The sequence below is a fragment of the Centruroides sculpturatus genome, unplaced genomic scaffold, assembly GCF_000671375.1.
Source record: "Centruroides sculpturatus isolate CEXI.00-Female unplaced genomic scaffold, Cexi_2.0 scaffold1520, whole genome shotgun sequence".
NCBI classification, from domain to species: domain Eukaryota; kingdom Metazoa; phylum Arthropoda; class Arachnida; order Scorpiones; family Buthidae; genus Centruroides; species Centruroides sculpturatus.
Genome location: NW_019385696.1, coordinates 71,026 through 77,860, shown reverse-complemented (window position 1 = coordinate 77,860; position 6,835 = coordinate 71,026). Strand labels below are relative to the sequence as shown.

At 34.9% G+C, this 6,835-nt stretch overlaps 1 protein-coding gene across 1 annotated transcript in view; it reads left to right on the top strand.

Moving 5' to 3' along the window:
* Nucleotides 1-1,551: 1,551 nt before the first annotated feature.
* LOC111641284 (casein kinase I-like) overlaps nucleotides 1,552-6,835 on the top strand; it is an 8,526-nt gene continuing 3,242 nt past the window's right edge. The window contains exon 1 of the mRNA XM_023387436.1: nucleotides 1,552-1,638. The gene's annotated coding sequence lies outside the window, so the exon portion shown is untranslated. The remainder of the gene's footprint in view (nucleotides 1,639-6,835) is intronic.

Sequence of the window (6,835 nt, the reverse complement as noted above, 5' to 3'; positions counted from 1 at the left end):
ACAGTTGTTCCCTATTCATGCGAAGTTCCCCCCCCCCCCAGTTAATGCAATTTCATTAAATCCCGATTATAAAAATCCAGCAATGAGTTGCCAAACTTTTCCGGTTTAAAAATTTAAAAATTTGTGTGGCGCCATCTGTTATGATATTTTATTTTAAAAACTTTTTATGATATTAATTATTATAAAATTGCAAAAAGTTTAATTTTGAAGTTATAGACGAGTTTTATTTATTTATTTATTTTTTTTTTAATAAATTGTAATTGCTAAAACGAGTAAAATGTTAATTCAGTCATGAAATGACACGTGACCATCCGTTATCTCCCTACTCCCTCCACATTTAACCACTAAAATTTAACGACATCAATGACCCAAATACCCAAATCTCCCTGCAAAATTTCAGAAATTTTCGACAAAAAGAACAGGAGTTATTACGACTTTAGACTGTAGCTACCGTACTCGAGACAGGGCCTCTCAAAGGTCAGGAGAAACCAGGCCATTTACCTTTTTTTAAGCCTCCCGGTATGTTAAACGAAAGAGAACAGCTTAAAAATTGTGTTTTATTTTTTAAAACAATAAATAATGTTTTCTTAATAATTTAGGGGCGAGATTCTTTAAAAAAGCCAGAAATTCAAGGAGAAAGAATGATGGCTTCTCCCAGGCTGTCTGTTTATCCTCTGTGTAGATTTCCCGTTGTCTCGGACTTAATTTTCGTTCGGCCGTATTATAAGAATTTTTTTCGGTATTTTTAATATTAACTTTATCCAGTTTGATGTTGCATCAATACGCAAAACCCGAAACCCCGGCGGCGACCGAGAAATCTTTCCGAAAAGGAAATCCTAAGAAATTTGATTTATTCGTGCGATGGCCGAAAATGGACGAAAAAGTTATTTTTTCAAACGAATTTCGGGCAATTTTCGGAGATGGTCGAGCCTTAATTTCCTCACTCCTTAGAAATGAAAAGAACACCATCGAGAGAAAATAGTGCTTCGGCTGAAACAACTTGAAAGGTTAGAAATGTACTGTACAAAGCTTTCGTAGTTAACTTCAAGGAGACAAGACTCTATTTCGTCAGGCTGGAGAGCGTATAAAAAGTTATAAGCGAAGGTTTCTTCTTCCAATTGTCAGACTAGTAATATCTATCACGTCTTTCTTAATTATGGATAATTAACAGAGACTGAGATTAAAACAGTTCTCTTTATTTCGCCTATTTCGGATTGGTCGCTATTCGCGCTCACGGCTTTAGTGTCTTCAACATAATGTGAACAAAAGATTAGTTCGTCTTAATATAATTTTGTTATCCACAATGATGGATATAGTGCACAATTTGTACACATCTTAATGGTGTAGTTTCTACATATCAGTCTGTTGCACTTACTGGCATGTTTTATTTGTTTATTTTTGATGTGTGTGGTTGCAGCCTTCTGCCTTATACGTGTCGTATATATATATTTTTTTTTTTTTTTTTTTTTTGCTTTTTTGGCTACTTTTCGGCCGTGGGGAAAAAGGGGTGGCAACCTGGGAAAGGTGTAAGGGAGGTACTTAAGGCATTCACGGAGGTGCTCCTTCTACTGTGGACTTGTTTTTTGGTGTTCCTGAATTAGATTGGGTTACAACAGCTAGGACTATAGAATTGTAACGGTGAGAATTTTTTTTTTAATGTGTGAAAAAAAATTGTATCTGTGATCCGTCGTTATAATTGTATCTTGTGAACAGTCGTTATAATTGTATCTTGTGAACTGTCGTTATAATTGTATGAAAATATATGTACAATAGAACCTCGATTATCCGGACTAATTGGGGATGAAGGTAGTCCGGATAATGAAAAATCCGGATAATCGAAACAAATACTTTAATTTGTCTTTTAATGATAATACAACACGTTTTCTTTTCGATGACATATCGGTAATATTAAAAGTAAATACAGTTGTCCCTCTATAGTCCGACGTCTTTTAATCCGACATGCTCAGTAGTCCGACGCACCTCCCGTCAAGGTACCCGTCCCCGTTACGTGTCTGCTTGCACAGAAGCATGTCGCAATGTGAATCTCTCCATCCAATTCTTACTCGATGACACACATTTCGTGTGTTTTATGTGAGCAGTTCTGTTCGAACAGTTGGAGTAGAGAATATTGTAAGTTACTGCTAGCAAAACAATGCGAAATATGTAATTATTTTCGGTAATCCGGACACTTTTGGTAATCTGACACACCTTTGGTCCCATACCTGTCGGATTATCAAGGGACAACTGTACTGTATTTAAATCGTGATCAAATTTTCAAGAAACAAACGTTCGTATTGAATTTGGACTACTACTGACCAACCCTAACAGACTACCTATTGTTTAAAACAGGGCTGTGGAGTCGCGTAAAAATCTACCGACTCCGACTCCGACTAGGGCAGACTTGTTACCGAAAGAGACCCGGAAATTCTGATGTCATCACGTGACCTCAGAATAAAATATTCAATAAATAGAGTTGTAATAAAGATAGAGCGTAGAAACTTTTTATTCTAAAGCTAAAAGACTTCTCTAAGTAATATATCAATATAAACATGTATTCGATAATTTTTACTTTTCCGGCTGTTATATATAACAGAGGGAAAGTGTAGCGCTTGGTCAAAAACTGACACTTTCCAAATTTTTACATTTTTTGACTCGGAACACCTTGAAATTTCGAGATATGCAAAAGATTCGAGTTTTTTTCTGTGTGTGGACTTTAGACTGTATGGGGGGGCATGATTTCGTTCACACTGTTTGAAGCCTAATAATTTCTGTGGTCAGAGTGGTCAGAATCGGAGTCAGATGATTTAACACAGGAGTTAGTTATTTAGCGTCAAAGTGGTTGAACTAAATCGTGTCCCCATATACATTCTAACATCTTAGGCGAGAACATCTTAACTGGTTTTACTGTACTATTATAAAATGACAAAAAAAGCTTACTTTGAGAGTAGAGACGAGTTTTATTTTATTGTTTTAAATTTTGAACGCTAATAACGAGTAAAATATTAAGAGATATGACACATGACCACTTTTATGTCTTCACCCCGTCGACCTTTAATTAAGAACCAAAATTTAATAGTATTAATGCCCCTTTATATGCAAGCTACAGTGCCACATTTCGCTTCTTAAACTTTACCCGTTCTGAGATAATATCTTAGAACAGAAAATAAAGAAATTAAACAAATTAGACGCCAACACACACGTTCGCGCGAATTTTCCGCCTTTATTGACTTTTTTGAGGGGTTCGGGAGGTCTCCAAACGTGTAGATTTGCAAACAAAAAAACTTGGAGGATCAAATTAGACACGATTTCAATACTTTTCCGTTTTATATACATAACAAGTTGGTAAGTAAAAAGGAGTCGGAGTCGGCAGATTTTTTGACGACTCCGACTCCACAGCCCTGGTTTAAAAGGCCCTTTGGTGGCGCAAGAAGACGGATTTTATAAAATAAAAAGCAGTTGAAACTACATTTTTATGAATAAAAGTTTGACAAACTATTTATCGTTTTATCACGAGTAAAATTTTTCCTCGCGTTCGCGGCTTTTAAGTAATGCATAAACCTTCGAGGCGCGAGGCCCTTCGGACCGCGAGGCATAGGCGGTGGCCCACGTCGTCCATGCCTTACGTCGCCCTTGGTCATAGAAAAGATCAAAATTTAGTTTCCATCGTAAATATTTTCACAAACAAACGATAACTACGAGCAATTGTCTATTGAGACACGGTCACAATGCCGGACTGCAATTCTTAATCATATTTTGAAATCATTTAATTCAACATATCTCAAGTTAGTAGTGGCTTGCCCCTGTAGTACATCACACTTTTCCGTTGACAATAGTCATCTGTTAACTGACGTTCTGAATTGAAAAAAAACACGAGACTTTCGGTTTGAATCGGAAGATCGTATATAGTTAATTGGGGCCTACTGTCTCTAAAGTTTCTACATCTGGTCTCGGATTTCATATAATTCCGTTCTCGAGGTTAAGACACGCGGACGGACGACAATGACAAAATTTGGAAATAAATGCAGCATTCCTCCCAAAACAAAATTGTCGCGTTGTAAGTAAAAAAAATTCTCAGCGGCCAGGAAATAAAATATCCTGCGAAAGTTTCAAAATTGGATCAACACTTGCGGACGTGTCAAATTGATTAAGCGATCACACTAAGAATTTAGGGGAGAGATCCTTTAAAAAGTCAGAAATTCAAGGAGAAAGAATGGTCGTTTCCCCCTAGCTCGGTCTGTTTATCCTCTGTGTCGATCTCCCGTTGTTTCGGACTTAATTTTCGTTTGGCCGTATTATAAAGGTTTTTCGATATTTTTTTTATACAGTAAAGCGTCAATTATCCGAAAGAATTCCAGTCGGCAAATTTAAATTTTCGCCAGTGCTGTGGCGCTGCAATCTTTGGCTATGTCTTGGGCTACTTAAATATTTTACGTTTTTGATACTAAATTAACTTCCGAAGTATAATTTTTTATTGTTTTTATATTTTTCAATATATTTATTTTGTTTGTACAAAATAAAAAAATAATTTTTAACGATACAATAGTCACGATTATTATTTTAAAAAGGTTACGTTAGGCTTAACATCGACGAAAATTCAACGCGAAGCGACACGCAACGGAGAAAAATTTCAACATGGGATAGGTTAATATATTTTTTCGTACATAATCGGTTATCCGAAAAATAAGTTATCCGAACAACCCGTCCCCAATTGATTCGGATAATCGACGCTCTACTGTATTAACTTTATTCAGTTTGATGTTGCATTAATAGGCGAAACCCGCGGCGACCGAGGAATCTTTCCGCAAAGCGAAATACTAAGAATTTGATTTATTTCATGCCATGGTCGAAAATGGACGAAAAAGATATTTATTCCAACGAATTTCGGAGATGGTCAAGCCTCGAGACATAGAATTTAATAGAAATATTAAAACATTATTTCATTTTTAAATATGGATTAAAATCAACGTATAATAACGTATGATAATGCGATAAATAACTAATAATTCTGCTCTGCTTTTAAATGGCCTAATATCTTTCATGTCGTAAATAAAATTGTATAAAATATTTATTTACATGGAGACATTAGACATCTTATGTTGCATTTGATTAATATTTATCATCATAATACAGTAGAACTCCTCTAGTCCGCCCTCGGCTAGTCCGTCACTCCGGTTAATCCGACCGTGATCAGAGTCGAGAAAGTTGTCCCGACTTGTCGATGACTCACCGTCCGTGGCGTTTTTCTGTGTTCGTTACAGTATATGTTATACATTGTGTGTACATGTACAATTTTGTGTGTTTTCAACATGTCAGGAGTGAAACGTAAACACGTTACTCTTTCATTAATTTAAATAAAAAATTAGCAGTGCTACAAAGACTGGACAAAGGGGAAGATTGTTTATTTTACTTTTTTCTGATAATCCGACGTTTCTTGCGTTCCGACCATACCCCCAGTCCCAAAGGTGACGGATTACAGGGGTTCTACTGTATATATCATGATAGAATTATTATTGTCGTTAGCCAGCGATTTTACCTTTGTTGTTTCGTATAGTCAATAATAATAATAATAATAATAAGTCGTTTCTAATTAAAATAAAAATACAGTACTATATTATATTATGATCTAAAGTTCAGCGAATTCTTCGCAGAAAGAATAAGTTATCATGAAACACGTCAGAGATGATTATCACGTGACCGAATAGCACCCACAAATGTCACGTGACACGCTTCGTACGCCGATGTGTCGCTCCGCGACGAAATCAAGCTTAAGCAATTAGAGCCAGAGTTGCCAGATTTGGCTACTTTGCGCCAAATTGGGCTACTTATTTTTCAGTTTGGCGTTAACAAACTGAACGCAGTTTGGCGTTCAGTTTGTTTTGCGCACAGAACGGTAATACTTGTGCTGTCTACTCGTTTTGTTTTTAAACATAGTATAATTTATATAAGTTTTATAATTTATTTATTATTGGTATTAAAACGGGAAAATGGACAAAGTAATCTTGGTCCTTTTGGAAAGTATGGCTTCAAGATAAAAATCTTAAAGGTAAGCACCTTTAAGATTTTTATCTTAAAGCCATTCTTTACGAAAGGACCAAGAATACTTTGGAAAAATTTTCCTCATTAAGTTGCATTTTTAAATATTTTGGCAAATGGCGTAATTTTAAATTTACTTGATTAAATTTAAACTTTTTAAAAAAAATAGCTCCAGTAAGTATTCAGTCATGCTTGACAGGAGAATTTTTAGTTTATAATAGCTTATTTTTTTAAAAGAAAATTTAATATAAATTCCAGATAAATGATATCCTAGAAAGAAAGAAATAAGAAAAGGAAATGCGTCTATAAACAAAAATGACTAATGGCAAATGCTATGCTATACAGAATGGTACCAAACATGGTTACTAGGGCCTAATTTTTATAAATATTAATTGTTTTTGATAAAATTAGTAACAAATAACGTTACGCTAATTGCAACTGTTTGCCAATGTCAGCTTCTTGTAAATGTCTTATATAGTGTTACATGTAACATACAAAATTCATATATTACAAGAATGCTATTATTCCTCAACAACAATCAAATGAGCAAAATGAACATGAAGTACTAAAATTTGAAATTATCACGTTGAAAAATCACTGGTAAGATCATCATCATCAGAATCTTTTTCACTAGAATGTTTTTGTATGGTTGAAGCAGATGATGATTTCCAAGTTTAACATTTATCGCTGTAAGAACTCGATTTTGTAGTTTAGTTTTCATTAAATTTAATTGCAAAAAAATACGTTCAACTGCTGCATTTGAATGAGGAAGCAATAAAAACATCTATTTACTGTCAAAGTA